Consider the following 18053-nt stretch of genomic DNA (forward strand, 5'->3'; position numbering starts at 1 on the left):
ATCTTAGTTAGGGTTTCTATTGCTGTAAAGAGACACCATGACGACAGAAACTTTTTTTCTGAGACAGGGTTTCTCTGTGTAACAGCCCTGGCTGTCCTGAACTTGCTCTGTGGACTAGGCAGGTCTTGAACTTACAGAGATCTGCCTGCCTCTGCCTCCTGAGTGCTGGATTAAAGACTAAAGACATGTGCCACAACACCCAGCTGACAAAGCAACTCTTTTTTTTTTGTTTGTTTGTTTTTTGTTTTTCGAGACAGGGTTTCCCTGTGTAGCTTTGCACCTTTCCTGGAACTCACTTGGTAACCCAGGCTGACCTTGAACTCACAGAGATCTGCCTGGGAGGCTCTGCCTCCAACAAGGCTATGCTTCCTTATAATGCCACTCCCTATAAGGGCCATTTTCTTTCAAACCACCACACTACCCCACTCCTCCATCCTAAGGTAGTAATTCTTATAATGCAAACTCTTTTTATTCCTTCTGGTTTTACAGAGACAGAGACAGAGAGACAGAGAGAGACTGAAAAAGAAGAAAACACTGACCATGTTGAACTGATGAATGTAGTTCAGTGGTAGAGCATCTGCCTAGAATCCCCCAGTGAAGGGCTGGGGTGTGGCTCAGTGGTAGAACATCTGCCTAGAATCCTCCAGTGAGGAGCCAGGGGTGTGACTCAGTGGTAGAGCACCTGCCTAGAATCCCCCAGTGAGGGGCTGGGGTGTGGCTCAGTGGTAGAGCTCCTGCCTAGAATTCCCCAGTGAGGGGATATAAGCATTTGTCTAGCATGTACCTGGGTTTGAACCTTAATGCAACCAAAAATAAAACACAATAAACTTAAGTAGCTTATTTGTGGCAGAACACAATGGATTCCCATCTTGGTAAATGCAAAGCTAAAACAAGTGTGGCCAACACATAAAAATGCAAAGAAAGTTTTATTGTTAGAGCTATAGAGATGGCTCAGAGGATAAAAACACTAGACTAACCATGCAAGCCTATTAACACAAGTTTCATCTCTGGAACCCAGGTAAACAGCACATTTTGGAGGGAGACATCTATAATCACACCACTCCTACAGTGAGACTGGAGGCAGAAATAGGAGAATCTACCAAGGGAGTTCGTGGGCCAACCAGCCAAGAGTACTCACCACAGCAGCAGAAACAAAAGAAATCTGGCCTTGTAGAGGTACAAAGTGAGAACTGACTCCTGAGAGCTGTCTTCTGATCTCTGTATACACACTGCAGCACACATACACACACACACACACACACACACACACACACACACACACACACGCACATGTACACGCACACACTCACACATGCACTCTTGCACAAGTGCATGTGCAAACACACATATAAATTAATTCATTTGCTTCAAATTACATAATTTAAATGATTTTCTTAAAAATCAAGCCTGGTGCCAGGTGATGGTGGTACATGCCTTTAATCTCAGCACTTGGCAGGAGGCAGAAGCAAGCAGATCTCTGTGAGTTCGAGGCCAGCCTGGTCTACAGAGTGAGTTCCAGGACAGCCAGGACTGTTACATAGAGAAAGTCTGTCTTGAAAAAAAATTAAGCTTGGATTGTTGGGGTAGGCAGGTAGTTAGGGAATTGGGAGGAGGAAGGTTTTCCATGTGCTGACCTATTGGCAAGCAACCAGAGATATCTTTGCCCATTGTCAGCAAGCACAGCCAATGATAAACACGTGTTGGCTTTTCATTAAATAATGGGAAATCCCCCAAGCAGCCTCTCACCAACCACAAAGTGATAAGATAAACCAATGACAGGAAAACATGGTTAGAGATTTCCTTTCTGGCCCCCAAAAGCAGAGCAAGTGAATCGGTACCTGTGGTGAGCTAGTTCCTTGAATGTAAAACACACAATTGAGGTTTGGTTTTGTTTGTTGCAGAACTGAAGGTTGATCACAGGGCCCTGAAATCTCTACCATTAAGTGACAGCAGCACCCTCTCTCTTTGTATTTTTTTCTCTCTATTTTGGCAAGGCTGCATGAGCAATGAACTGTCAGGATCCACCTGTTTCCATCACTCAAAGCTGAACTTATGGGCATGTGCAGCCATGCATGGCTTTTTATGTGTGTGCTGGGGATTCAAACTCAGGTCCTCATGTTTGTAAAGCAAGTGCTTTTATTGACTGAGCCACCCTCTCCATAACCTCTTAGCCTGCCTTCTTAAAGCCAGACATGACAAATACATATCAACAGGGCATTGGTGACCTCTACGGCTCTTGGACTATATCCTATTTGATCATCATCCTCTTCAGAGTTACACTGACTTTAATAAGCTTTTGATTCTTTTTGTATGTATGGGTGTGGGGAGGGGCACATGTTCATGTGTGTGCACATGTCCATGAGGGTATAATGGCTTGTTTGGGGGCAAATGCACAATCAGAGGTAGACATAAGGCTTCTTCCTCAATCACACTGTTGCAGGCCGCAGGAATATATCATAAGAACTCAGCTGGTTGTGGCAAAGTCACTACCTGGAGAGATCAAGGAATTCCTCCAGAGGAAGCTAAATTCCAAGGAGCTTTTGTTGTTACTTGGCTAGTTATATATCACCTGTCTTCTGTTATGAAAATCATGTGTGCCTTCATAGTTTTTGTTATGCCCAGATTGTGACCCCAAAGAGACCACCAAAGACCTTGGATGCCCAGAATGCAACAGCAAGGTTTATTCTGTAGATACAAGTCTGGACAGGGAATTCATTCCTACACCCAATACAGTGAAGCAGGGAGGAGTTGCTCTTTCTTTGTGTGGCTAGCTTTTTAAAGGCAAAAACCATAAGCCCTTCAGGGGGTTTGGGGGAATTGCACAGGTGCAACTCAGATTGGTTTACTTTCATCTCTGTTCTCTTTTAATTGGGTGAGGGTATGTAACATTTGAATTTACTGGTTGGTGGTTACAATTATCACTTTGGAGGCACAACACAAGTCCCAGACTTTGTCCTTGAGCCGCCATGGGGGGCTGGCTGGCCAAGCACATACTGACTGTGGGGGCTGGCTCAGTGGTCCAGGCTCTGTCCTTGACTCATGCACATAACTCTAAGTTGGTGAGGGGTCCCAGACAGTAAACATCTGGCAGAACTTTTAGCAGTCAGAGTAAGTGCAGAAAGGGAGCTACTGCAAGGACTATGTCTTTTGTTCATGGCCCTCCCAGAGACTGCTTGCTCAGTCTCAGGAAACTGAAATTGAGGCCTGATCTCTGAGAGAAGACTGAGCAGCCTGTTATGGCATCTGCTTGGTCCTTTCAGTTTTCCCAATTGATTTTTTCCTAAGAAGTGCTAACAGTGTGGACTGATCACTCTCAGGACATACACATTCAAGGTATTTAGAGAACAACCTCAGGAAAGGCTTTTGCTGGAATCAGATATCTTCCTTAGCCACTTTCAAGGACTAACAGTAATAACAGGCTACATGCTAGTCTCCTGATTTAAGGTAAATTCCACAAGGAGACACTGCGTACGTCAGGCAGACATTAAGTAATAGCTTTACACAATTTAGCTCGGACCCTCCTTTCTTACAGCCTTACTAACTTTATAGACCTTTAACTCCTTACCCAACCACTTCTAGGAATATTTAGATAACCTTCTGCGCTGACAGCTGTGGTCAACCAGAACCCCAGTTCAAGCCTCCCACTAATTATCATCATTGGCAGCATCCGACCAGGTCCATCCCCAGATGGAGGAAAGTACCTTATCAGAGATAGCTTTGTACTCTCTAAGAACAGACTTAAGCATACAGGCTACCTGTCTGAGAAGGCCTAGCGGATATGCCAATTAAGCCTAACTTCCTCCTTTCCCAAATCTTAACTCTAGTTCCAGATCTCCCTTTAACTATTACCAGAGGCACCTAGCTGTACACAGGTTGCCTAGCAACCGAGCACACTTCCCCCCACCCTGCAGAAAAATGGCAAATAGCTTGGACAGATAGAAGCCACAGGAAAAAGAAGGCAGTTTTATTTTCTCCCATTGACCTAGCAACTTATAGATTCTTAACATTTTCTACCAATCACGTTTAAGACTATAGTCAAGCATATAAGATCCCTCTTCTTAGATATTACCCGATTTTAGCCTTTTGTTAATCCATTAATCACTTTCCTTTTGGGTTGCAAATGGTAAGTAACAATTACTGCCCCTCTATGTGATTCTTATCACCCCTCGTTTGACCCTGGAAGCCTGACAATCACTGCCTGAGGAAACTCTTACCTGCCTTTATAACCACACAAGAATTCAAGCCTGGTGACCTTGCTTGACCAGGGGACTGCTGTTGCTTGGGTTTATAACTGGACTCTCGAGAGACTTAGGGAAGATGGTGAGACAGAGAACGGAGAGGGACAAGGAGGATTTTGTCCAGAGAGAATGTGTGGACTAGATGGAAGATGAGGAAGAATCAGATGGGGAAGTACTAGTCGGGTAAGAACGAGAAGATAAGGACCTAGATGAGGCAGAATTAAGATGAGAGAATTAAGATAGAACTTAGAGGGAGTAGTAGATAAATATAGAGAGAAATTAGGCAAGAAAAGAACTAGGCCTGAGAGCAGAATAGAAGCTGTGTAGAGAGAGAACCATCACAGAATAATAAAGTATATGGACTTAGGAGTTTTGTGTACATAGATTCATTTCTTTCCATCAAAGATTAATTATCAGCTGGTTGTAGATTCTTCCCAGACCCTGGGAGGAGACTATTGAGGAGCTGGACCCCCTAGTCCCCAATATCACTCCGCATCTTAGTTTTCGAGAAGGGTTTCACTGAACCCAAGCTCATCACTTTCTCTAGACTGGCAGGACAGTGAGCTTTAGGGGCCCTCCTCTAGGCCTCCCCAGCACTTGGAGTATAGGTACACATGTGCCCTGTTGGGAAAATAATCTCAGGTCACAGGTCTTTTGTGGTGATGCACAACTTTAATACCAGCACTTGAGAATCATAAGTAGGATCTCTGTGAGTTCAAGGCCAGCCTGGTCTACATAGTAGTTCAAGGGCTGCTCTAGCTACACAGTGAGATCTCATTTCAACAAAATAAAACAATTATTAAAATATTTATTTAAATCCTTGGCTCAGGGCTTGGGAGATGGCTCAGTGGGTAAAAGCACTGCCTCATAAGACTGACAGACTGAGCTCAGTCTCCAGATCCCACATAAAGGTAGAAGGAGAGAGAGAGGCAGCAGCACAAAGGTGTCCTCTGACCTCCACACTCACATGGTGGCAAGTGCATTTTCTCTCTCCCCACACACAATATACATAAGCAATCAAATCTTAATCTAATTAATTTTAATTCATCTCTGGCTCAGAATTTGGCCTGGTTGAAGAACCCTGGGTTCAATACTCTACAGTATACACAACAAGAACAACAACAAAAATGAAAACAAATCCCAACAAATACTAAAGATGTTTCCCAAACCTCTTCAAAACCATAAAATTAGAAACAAAAAAGAATGTAAAATATATGTAAAGTATTAGATATTAAACAGTCCCATTCCCAAAAATAAACTCACAAAACACCAGATCCACATTTAAATAAATTTATTTTACATTCATAATTTATTATTTCTGTGTATGTGTGCTCTTGCACATGTGAGCAAATGTGTCACAGCACTTGACACGTGTGTGAAGGTCAGGTGTAGGAGGTACAACTTAGAGAAAGCACTGAAGGTACCAAACTTGTTGAAGAAAATGAAATAATGTCTTTTCACCTGGGAGGCTGGCGTGGATGTTGTCTAACAATCTGGTGGTCTTTTGCTATTCTATGGAGCCAGTCTCCTGAATATCCCCAAATCCTGAGCATTTTTAGCCCCTAATCTTGAGCTTAGTCTCTCGGTGAAGAGACTCCACCCTTATGAAAGAGGTCCCAGGTATTTTGCTCCATCAACAGAATCCATCCTTATGCTTATTACAAACCCTTCCTCTTAGGCCAACATTCTTATTCAAAGGTCACAGGTGCTTTGCTCCATTGCAAGGGAGTTGAGATGTAGCCACTCCAGAAGCTTTGTTGTAATAACTGTCACATGGAAATCTCTTTTTAAAGTTTTGCTGTGCTTAAATGTGTAAGAGAAATAAACAGAGATGTCAGACTCTGGGAGTTTTGACCCAGAACCTGTCAGAGTGGTGCTAGTTTAAGTTTCATTCCTCACCTCATTTGGATCATTTCCCTGCCAACTGTGATGTTTGCAGGGCTCCTGGCTGTCAGGAGACAACTACGGGAGTTATTCTCTTCTTCTACAATGTGGGATTTGGGATTCAAATTCATGTAGTCAGGCTTGGCTGCAAGCACCTTTACCCAGTGAGCTATCTTGCCAGCCTTAGTTCCACACTTTTTATGGAATTTTATGAATCTTTAATTTATCAGATTTAAGACTAAATATGTATGAATAGCTTATTCAAGTTGTTTGTTGGTTCTTAGTAATTTACATTTTTCTAAAATAGTGTCCTATTTAATTGTGAATATGTTATATTAAATAATTATTTATTAAAGTCAAGATGCTAAGGGCCAGAGAGATGGCTCAGCAGGTAAGAGCCATATTTGCAGAGGATGCAGGTTTGATTCCCAGTACCCACATGGCGGTTCAAAGTCTGTTAACTCCAGTTCCAGGAGATCTGATGCCCTCTTCTGGTATCTGAGAGTACTGCATGTGCATGATGCCCAAATGTACATGCAGACAAAGCACCTACCTATACACATAATTTTTAAAATTTATTCTTCTCTCATATTTTACAACCCAATCACAATTATATATAATTTTTAATGTAAAAACTATATCTGCAATCATCCCATTTTTCATGGTCAGGAATAAGTTTATGTTTGCCTTCCCTGGATGAGTAGTAACTCTCTTTTAGCTCTTTCTTATTCTGTTTTAAGACACTCTTGTTCTATCACCCAAGCTACCCTTGAAATCACTCTGTAGGCCGAGCGGTGGTGGCGCACGCCTTTAGTCCCAGCACTCGGGAGGCAGAGGCAGGCGGATCTTTGTGAGTCGAGGCCAGCTTGGACTACAAGTGAGTTCAGAAAGGCGCAAAGCTACACAGAGAAACCCTGTCTCGAAAAAAAAAAAAAAAAAAAAAAAAAAAAGAAATCACTCTGTAGCCCAGGCTGGCCTAGAACTCAAGATCCTCCTACCTGAGACTCCCTAACTTTATGATTATAGGTACAGGTAGATAAAACTCGAGTTCCAGGCCAGCCTGGACTACATTCCTGGCTTGTCTGTTTTATTAGTTTTAAACATGAACCAATTATCTTTATATTAGTCTTCATCTTGTTCTAAGAATTCATTTTAATTTTTATTTGGGCACAACTTTTGACTTAAAGGGGATTTTCAAGAACAGTACCAAGAAACCCTGAAAACTCTTCATCGAGATGCTTCTCATGGTTGTTGTGGCATTCAAATCCACTGGAAGAAACCAGAGACTTAAACTCAATTCAAGTTTATATTAAATGAATTTATTCTTAATGCTAGCAGAAGGACAGCAGCTTTAGAGCAATACAGAATGCTGTGTGGAATGGGGGCAGGGGATGAGCTAAGGTGAGGTTTTTGTTTTGTTTTGTTTTGTTATTTTTGCAGACAGAAATTCTCTGTATCACACCTCTGGCTGTCGCAGATTTACCTCAAATTCACAGAAATCAGCTTGCCTCTGCCTCCCAAGTGCTGGGATTAAAGGTGTGCACCACCACTGCCCAAGTAAGGTAAGTTTTTTTAAGTAATTGATTTATTCTTATTTTATGTGCATTGGTGTTTTGCCTGTGTGTATGTCTGTGGGAGGGTCCCCTGGAACTGGAGTTACAGACAGTTGTGAGCTGCCATGTGGGTGCTGGGGATTGAACCTGGGTCCTCTGGAAGAGCAGTTAGTGCTCTTAACCTCTAAGCCATCTCTCCAGTCCCCATAAGGTGAGTTTTTAAGGCAGATATCAGAAAGGTGTATGTCTTAGTTTGGGTTTTATTAGTTTTTTATTACTGTGAAAAGACACCATGACCATAGCAACTCTTATAATGAGAATATTTAATTGGGGCTGGCTTACAGTTTCAAAGATTGAGTCCACTATGATCATGATGGGGAGCATGGTAGCATACAGGCAGATGTGGTACTGGAGCTGAGAGTGCTACATCTTGCAGGCAACAGGAAGTCAACTGGCAGTCACATTGAGGGAAGCTTGAGCAAAAGAGACCTCAAATTTTACCCCCACATTGACACACTTCTGTAACTGAAGTTTTTTTCTGGTCCTGCCCAGCCCCAAGACCCTGCAGCCACTTATAAAATAAATCACTCAGACGCTTATATTAATTAAAACTGCTCTGCCATTAGCTCAAGCCTACCACTGAACAGCTCTTACATTTAAATTCAGCCCATTTCTGTTAATCTAAATGTTGCCACATGTTCTGTGGCTTTACCTGTGTGCCATTACATGTTGCTCCCTGGACAGTGGGCTGTCCTCTCCTGACTCAACCTTCCTCTTCCCAGAATTCTCCTTGTCTGCTTATCTTACCTATACTTCCTGCCTGGCTACTGGCCAATCAGTATTTTATTAAACCAGTGTACAAAAGCATTATTTCACAGCACACTTCCTGGAAAGGCCACACCTCCTAATATAATAGCGCCACAGCCTTTGAGGGCCATTTTCTTTCAAACCACTACAGTGTGTATTACAACTATCCATGGAATCCAGAGCTGGCCAGGAAAACTGTTTTAATTCCTCAGTGATTTCTTATTTTCACCATATATAGTAACAAAAAAAGCATTTCATTCCTTTCCCATAGCAATAGTGAGTTTTACAGAAGCCAAGACAGCTGTTAATATCTCCCAGCCCACTATCCTATTCTTATCTCACCTGGAGGCCACTAGGATCTCCCAGGCATTCCAAAGAAAAGGTCAACGGCTCTTAAGGGATGTCTGACTCCTTATTGCATTTCTTTAGTCATCACAGGGACCTGTGTAAATTATTCCTCAGGTCTGAACACTCTAATGACTGAGACAGAGTAGTTCATTTCTGAGCAGGCAAAAACACAGTGCCATCAGGTTAGGGCTGGCTATCACATCCTCACATAGTAACATTTTATTCTATCATTGGTGTCACCAATGGAAAAGTCAGGGCTGATGGAGAAAGATCTCACCCCTAGGTGGCAGAGCACATAGAGATTTTCAGGGACTGGAAGAGGAAAGTGTTTCCAGGTCAAAGGGAGAGGTGTGTCTGAGTCAGAGTCCTGGGGTCTTGAGAACCACATGGCCTGTCCTATCTATGGCTAGCAGATGTTGGCTACAGCTTCCCAGGAAAGCTCTGTGTGACTGCCATTTGGACTATCTGTAAAATAATAAGATGTTTACACGTTTGACTTTAGTGCTGGTGGGCTTTGGAATTCAGAGGTCTCAGCCTCCTGTGAAATACTATCAAGTCAGTATCAAGAGGCTGCCTTTGGCCTGGGGATGTCTCTCAGTTGGTAGAGTGTTCGCTTAGCTTAGAAGCCCTTAGTTTAATTCCTAGCACTAAATGGGAGTGGTATAATAATATCACTCCTGAAATGGAGACAGAAGGATCAAGAATTCAAGATCATCCTTGGCTACATAGTAAATGGAGGCTAGCCTGGGCTACATGAACTTTTAAAGGAGACCATTTTTATCTTGTTTATATAACTGCTGTTTTCTCTGTCTTCCCTCCATTGTATAGATGAGGGTGTGCAGGTGAATACTTCAGTGTGCATTTTCCATGAAAAGGACATTTCATTATATACCACAGCACTATGACCCCAGCCACATTTCACTAATTGCCCTGATAATATCTTTCCTGGGTAAGGGAACTATCACATCCCAGAGTGCATTGCCTCTCCTGTATCATCTTTGATCCCTGATACTGTAGTAGAGTTGTCTTTATCTCAGTTTTTGTCTTTTGGAATATCTGCATTTTTAAAAGAATTACAGATTACTTATTTTGTACTTATGTTCTTTAATTTAGGTTGATGTTTTATCATAATTAGATTCAGATAATACATTTACATCTGGGATTTTTAAAAACCTGTTCTATTATGTCTTTGATTCTCTAAAATTTTCTGCTTATATTTGTTTTTAACGTGTTGTAGGTCAAACTTTTTGTGCACTGTGAAGATGTGTCTCTGCCAATGTACCTTCTGATTGGTTTAATAAAGAGCTGAATAACCAATAGCTAGGCAGGAGAGAGGCCGGATTCACCAGCCAGACAAGGAGGGAGTTGGACATGCCGAATGGAGGAGAGGTAAAGAGCCATGTGGCAGAACGTATATTAATAGAAATGGGCTAATTTAAGTTATAAGAGCTAGTTGGGAACAAGCGTAAGATAAAGGCCAAGCTTTCATAATTAATAAAAAGTCTCTATGTCATTATTTGGGGTGGCAGTACAAAGATAGTCCAACAAGAAAGCTTGATACACACTTGATCTTAGCAAAAAGGCTGAGAAGCAATATATACTTTTTTTATTTATTTACTATCTGAAAATATATTTTCTTTCTTAATCTGAATGTAGTCATTTCATATACTTAAATCCCTGGGTCCAGCATCACAAAAAAAGAAAGAAGCAAAGAAGAGGGACAAGGAAGGAGAGAATGAAAAGACAGAGAGAATGAGAAACAGAAGTAGGGAGGAGGCAGCATGGTTCTGTTTTATCCCCCATCCAGGGCCAAATCTGTTCATATCAAACATAACTAAATTCTCCTTGCACTCTCCATCACAATCCACCATGATTAGTGCTCATCTATCTTTGCCAAGTGCCTTAAATGAACAGCATGCAGGGTGCTTGAAAGGTAACTCAGTGGTTAAGAGCAGTGGCTGTTCTTCCAGAGGACCTGGGTTTGACTCCCAGCATATACATGATAGCACACAATCATCTATAACTCCCGTCCCAGGGGATCCCACATTGTCTTCTGGCCTCTAAGGGTATTGCATGCATGTGCTGCACAGACACACATGCAGGCAAAGCACCCATACACATAAAATTTAAATGAAAAAGAAGAATAGTGTACAATACAGGTGGCTGAGAAACCAGATTGACTCCATTTTGTCCCTGGGAGCCATTTCAAGATGTCACTCTCCTGAAGTGCTCTTGAAGTGTTACAGGCTGGAGCATAGATGTAGATATAATTCTGAATGGTTTTATTAAATAAGAAACACAGAGCCAAATGCAGAGTTAAAAGCCCAAGAGGTCAGAACAGCAGCCAAGAGCTAAGACCAAGATCACCTTCTTACCCCTCACTGTCATCCTTCCCCTCAGAAAGACACCTACTTCCTGTATGTCTGTCTTTTTATTGACTTTCTGTTCCGCCTTCTCATTGGTTGTAAACCCAACCACATGACCTCCTCGTCACTGCCTGTCTATATAGACCTCCAGGTTTCTATCATTGGTATTGAGATTAAAGGCAAGTGTCTCCATGCTGGCTATATCCTTGAATACACAGAGATCTGCCTGTCATGTGATCGGAATTAAGGGTGTGTGCTACCACTGCCAGACTTCTGCTAAATGGCTTGCTATTAGCTCTGACACCCAGGCACATTTATTTATTAACATACAAATAAAATCACATTTCAGCACAAATAAAATATCAACATATTTCCCCCTTCTACTCTAACAAAAAGAAAAAAGGAAAAAAGTTATGACTAATATGAGAAAAACTATATACAATATATACAAGAAATAAATACTTAAACAATGTCTAGTCCATTTGCATTTGACAAACTCAGAGAAAATATTCCATTATCTATCCTATTTTTGTAAGTCCAAAATGTACTGTCCCAGGGGATCCCACATCCTAACTTATATTACTAACAGAACTATCATATAATGTCTTTCAAATGTATATATACACTTACACCTCTTTAGTGGGTTTCTTTTCTGAAATTCTTAACAAGGAAAACTATAACTATCTAATCTTCAACTCCCTCAGAGACCCAAGAAGGAAATAATATTACCTAAAAAAAAATAAATAAAAACAGGAAGTGCACACAAGCGGCTTCCAAAAAATGTGAGTTGACAAAAACAGCCAGCTGCCTGGACAGTCACCCGAGGTTTCTCTGCAGCATTGGGGCATCATCTTCAGCCTATAGGCTTAGCATATCTGACAGACTCATTTGTGAGGTAGGATGTACATAAGGCCAACAGTTCGAACTCACATTTGGTGAGAGTAGTCCATGTACCAGAAACACCTGAATTCTACTAGTGTCATGTCATGATTCAGTATTTTAAATTCTGGAAATTGTTGTTGTTTTTTTAATTCAGCTGTTCATTCTTCTTGGCTTATGTGTGTGGCTTCATCTCAGCATCCCGTTCTTCTCCGCATATCTCAATTAAATGCCAGTCTACCATTAAAAGGTTAGACTCTATCAGCTTAGTTACTCTTTCAAGAATAACTGTTTCAGCTGATGTTCCACTGCACATCAGAAACCATTTGTCTACTGCCAGTTCAGCTGCCTTTGAAGAAAAGGGCACTATACCTTTTCCAGATTGCAAAAGCCACTTCAGGGATGGTGCCATATTGTCCTGGCCTCAGAGGATGCCTGTTGCTAAAGCCACAACCACACTTGTCTTGGCAAGAATTAGTAGTCCTTTGTTTCATGTCCTGTCTGTCCATTTTGTCCTATTTGTCAGCAGTCGATGTGAGGATATTTTGTTGTCCAGTGGCTAACTTTTGCCACAATGAAAAAGTTAACTCCATATGCAGTTTCTTCAATGCCCATATTTTCTCTGAAGTAGATTGGTACTGCCAGGAGCCAACATGTCTCATAGTCATAAAAAAAGAAAAAAAACTCTAAGTTATAAAAACATTTTAAATGCCATTTTCTGTAGATCTCTGAAGGGTTTGAAGATTTCCTATCTATCTAAAATATTGCTCAATCTTGAAAACATACCTAACATGACTACAAGTTTGATTATAATGTCTAACTACTAACTTTCATTTCTTTATATCCTAATAGTTGGTAATAATAACATTCAAGGATTAGCAAATTGCATTACATTGTTAAATGAATGGTATAAGTACAATATCTTGAACAAGATTAGAAATATACATATGGCATTTTCTAACAATATCAATCTCAATATATATATTTTGTATACAATATACAAAAATCCAATCCAATGTAAAGTATTTAAGCCGGGCGGTGGTGGCGCATGCCTTTAATCCCAGCACTCAGGAGGCAGAGGCAGGCAGATCTCAGTGAGTTCGAGGCCAGCCTGGGCTAACAAGTGAGTTCCAGGAAAGGCGCAAAGCTACACAGAGAAACCCTGTCTCAAAAAACCCCAAAAAAAAAAAAAAGAAAAGAAAAAGAAAAAGAAAAAGAAACCCTGTCTCAAAAAAAAAAAAAGAAAGAAAGAAATAATAGGATAAATGGGTAGATCATTGAATCTACTCTAAAAAGAAAAGGGGGAAGATATAAAAATGACAAAAGGTAGATTATTGAATCTATTATGAAAAGAAAAAAGAGAATATGGTTATAAAGATAAAAAGGTCAATTATTGAATCTACTTTTAAAAAGGAACTACTTGTTTTAAATAGGATAAGTAATGAAAATTTTTGTCTGAGTTTATCAAATGTTACTGAACTGGACATTGTTAATATATATATAATGGAGTTTTTGTCTGAATATGTCTAATGACATGGACTAGACATTGTTAATGTAATTCTTGACTGTAATCTTCTTTTATTATTTTAGACCAAAAAAAGGGGGAAATGTGGTGATATGTCCCCCAATATATTATGCATCCTAATAAACTTATCTGGGGTCAGAGGACAGAACAGTCATTAGATAGACATAGAGGCCAGAAAATGGTGGCACTCATGCCTTTAATCCTAGCATTCCAGAGGCAGAGATCCGTCTGGATCTCTGTAAGTTCAAAGCCACACTGGAAACAGCTAGGCGTGGTAACAAGAGCCTTTAATCCCAGAAAGTGATGGCAGGAAGCAGAAAGGCATTTAAGGTATGAGGACAAGGAACTAGAGCCTTAACTTTTAGGCCTTTGAGCAGCAGTTCAGCTGAGATTCATTCTGGATGAGGACTCAGAGGCTTCCAGTCTGAGGAAACAGGATCGGCTGAGGAATTGGCTAGGTGTGGAAGCTGTGGCTTGCTCTGCTTCTCTGATCTTCCAGTGTTTACCCCAATACTTGGCTCCATGTTTGACTTTATTAATAAGAACTTTGAAGATTCGTGCTACACATAGACAGCCACACCCGTCTTCCAGCTTGCCAGCCTCCACCATTCCTGTGAACATCTCTGCCAGACTGACTCCAACAGGCTCCTAATTCCCCACCTTTTACTTTTTCAAATACTCCCCCTCCAAGATGAAATACCCTCCCCCCATTTTACCACCAAGAATGCTTCTTTGAAGTCTGACCTGCAGTTCCCCCTTTCCAAGTGGGGTATCCATTTGTCCAGTATACAGAATGACTTAGAGGTGCTTATAAATTGTGGAGTACCCTTATTGTAAGTGTCTAATTCAGCAAAACTCCAGATAATAATGGGAACCAAGTCTGCTTCCCCTGTTATCTGAACTTGACACTAAACAAATGTATTTTTTTCTATATTTATGCTATTTTAAGTGTGTGTATGTATACATATATGAGTGTCAGCACCCATGGAGACCAGAAGAAGGTACAGATCCCCTAGAGCTGGAGTTACAGTCATGAGCCACTCAAATGTTGGTGCTGGAAATTGAACTTTGGTCCTCTATAAGAGCATCACAAATGTTCCTTCCTTTCTTTCTTCTTTTGCTCCCTTCCTTCCTTCCTTCTTTCCTTCCTTCCTTTATTTTAGTTGGGGTGGGGGGTTCATTTTGTTTTGTTTTTTGTTTGTTTGGGGGTTTGGGTGTTGTTTTATTTATTTGTTGTTGTTGTTGTTTGTTTGTTTGAGACAGGATTTCTCTGTGTGCCCTGGCTGTCCTGGAGCTTGCTCTGTAGACCAGGCTGTCCTTGAACTCAAAGATCTACCTCCTGCTTGGGATTAAGGCAAGCACCACCACCACCCAGCTCCACAAATGTTTCTTAAAAGAGCTCAGACCCCTGAATTAAAAAAAACGCTTTTTGAAATCCTTCCTTATATTTGCTCCCTGCTCTGAATTTAATGCTGGATATAAGAAGGGGTCAGCAGCAGCCAGGAAAAATAAAGGAAGAAAGGAAAGTATTGTCTAAAAGAATAGGGTATACTGCCTTTGCTTGGCAGCCCCTCTTCCCCCTAGATACCCAGACACAGTAGTAGACAGGAATGGCATTCAGATGTCTGGACGACAGTGAAGCTACAAATGAAGGGATGGAAGGAAAGCCACTTGTTAAAGAGGGGGTGATACCTAGGTTGCTTTCTGAGGTCCGTACTGTAATGTCACCTAGGACCTCCAGTGGACCATTGGCTCTAAGTAGGTAGAGCTGAAGAAGAGATGGTCAGTGAGATGATAGGCTAGCCACAGATCTAGGGCCCACATGACATGTATAGATCCCAACATTAGCAGGACCGCTCCATCCATGCACAACACAGCCAGCTCTACAGCAACCATACTCTGCACTGCCAGAGAGCAAAGCTGTGCTTCTGGGAGCAGATGGGACAGCAGTTGACACTGTACTGTCTGGAGTCCAGAAGTGTGCACATCCGAGTGCGACTCCTGAAAACAAGCATAAGAGACCCCACACCCGTGGGTGAACAAAATACAACTCCCAAAGGTCACTGAGACATACTGCAGCAAGACGCTTCTGGTCATCAATGACGCATTTCCGTCTACAGCCTCAGAGGACCCAGTGATATGACCCGTCCCTGAGCCGGTTAGCTACATGGCCTGACCAGAAGACGCTTTCGTGGCACTCCTGGTCCTGGAAGTTGTAATGCACTACGTATTCTTGCTTACCAATTGTATCCTTCTAGGACACAGCACTGATTGGCCCTGTGCCATCTTGTAGAATTAGCTGTCAAAAAGATCTGAACACTTGGGGGCAGTAGAGATGGCTCAAAGGTCTAGAGCAGTAGTTTTCAACCTTCCCAGTCCTGAGACACTTTAATACAAGTATGCATGTTGTGGTGACCCCCCAACCAAAAAATTATTTTTATTGCTACTTCACAACTGCAATTTTGCCACTGTTATGAATTGTATTGTAAATATCCATGTTTTCAGATGGTCTTAGGCTACTCCTGTGAAAGGGTTGTTCAGCACATCCTGGGGTCTTGACCTACAAGTTGAGAACCACTGATCTATCACACTTACTGCTTTGCAGAGGACTTCAGTTCCAGGGGATCCCATAATCTTCAAGGGCACTGGATAACACATGGTGCACACATATACATCAATACACTCATACCCAATAAAATACATTTTTTTCCTCCAGGACTACGAAGGATGACCATGAATGGGAGGAAAGAAGAACAGAGGAAGAAAGACAGATAGGTGGATGGGTGTAGAATGAGCATAGTTTCAGGTCAACTTTGTAAGAAATAAGTTAGCTGAGGAAAATGAAGACCTTATCTCAAATAAAGATAAAAAATAAACTACTGAATGAAAAAAATTAATAAAAGTAAGAAGGCCACCTGCCCCTGCCCCCTGCCTCCTGCCCCCTCCCCCTGCTTTCCAGGCACCACTCTCTTCTTCCCTTCTTCCCCAGCTTCCTCCATAGCCTTCAACGGTAAGGAAAACTGCTAACCAGATCAGTGTGGTGGCGCACGCCTTTAATCGCGCAGCAGCAGACAGTGAGATTTATTTAGTGGCTGAAGGGATAGGTAGGTTGCGGGTTCTGGGAAAGACAGCGCAGTCCGGCAGTGTTCTCTGGAGAACTCTCCTCAGTCTACCTCTAGTGTCCAGGGTCCAGGAAACAAGAGAAGCGGTGCCTCTGGATCTTGGGTCTTCAGAGCCTTCTCTTGGCCCCACCTTGTAGGCATGACAGTTAACCGAAGCCTCAGTGGGGGTTGGAACTTCCAGATCAAAGCTGGAGGCAGCAGCAGCAGCAGCAGCAGCAGCGCCCTGAAGGCAGAGGCAGCTGGATCTCCGTGGGTTTGAGGCCAACCTGGTCTACATAATGAGTGAGGCTAGACAGAGATACACAGGGAGACCCTGCCTCAAAAGAAAAGTAAAACAGCCAACAGTCTTTTGCGGTCCCAGCCCCTCTTGCAAGGGAAGTCCTTGTGAATGATGAGGCTTAGCAACAAGAGAGGCAGCTGATGCAATGTGTTTGCAGTGGTTGCTGCTGATGTCTGTCTGGGTCTTGGTCTTTCACCCAAGTACTAATCAAGCCCAACTGTGCTTAACTTCCAAGACTGGCTATAATCAGTGTGGAATGGCTGTAGACCAGGTGTACTGGTTTAAATGAGAATGAATGGCCTCGGACGGCTCAGATTTTGAGTACTTGATCTCCAGTTGATGGAACTGTTTGGGAAGGATTAAGAGGTGTGGCCTTGTTGAAGGAGGTGTGTCACTGGGCAGGAGGATGCTTTGAGGTTTCCAAAGACTCTCACCATTTCCAGTGTGCTTTATATTTCCTGCTTGTAGATCAAGAAGTGAGTTCTCAGCTGCTGTTCCAGATGCCTGTTGCCAAGCTTTTGCTCTATATCATAAATTCAAGCCCTATGGAAGCATAAGCTCAATTAAACTCCCTTGTATAAGTTTGAGTAGTGGTAGTGCACACCTTTAATCCCAGCACTTAGGAGACAGAGGCAGGTGGATCTTTGAGTTCAAGTCCAACCTGGTCTACAGAGCAAGCTCCAGGACAGACAAGGCTACACAAGAGAAGCAGTATCTTGAAAAACAAACAACAAAAAAAAAGTTACCTTAGTTATGATGCCTTATCACATGAAGAGAAAAATGTCTAAGACACTGGGTCTCTATCTCTCCATGTGGCTCCTAACTGTCCAATAGGCTTTTTCTGGCCTATAAAATTTGTTTTAATTTTGTGTATCTTTGCATAATAAATGCATGCATGTGAGTACTTGTGCATATGTGTGTATACATGCATGTGAAGGTCAGAGGTCAATGGCAAGAGTCTTCCTCAACTGTTTTCCATCATCTTTTTTCCTTCCATTTTCTTACTACATTGTGTGTGTGTGCTCATGTGTATGCACACATGCTGTGGCAA

Source organism: Peromyscus leucopus, chromosome 23 (genome assembly GCF_004664715.2).
Source record: "Peromyscus leucopus breed LL Stock chromosome 23, UCI_PerLeu_2.1, whole genome shotgun sequence".
In the NCBI taxonomy this organism is placed as follows: Eukaryota; Metazoa; Chordata; class Mammalia; order Rodentia; family Cricetidae; genus Peromyscus; species Peromyscus leucopus.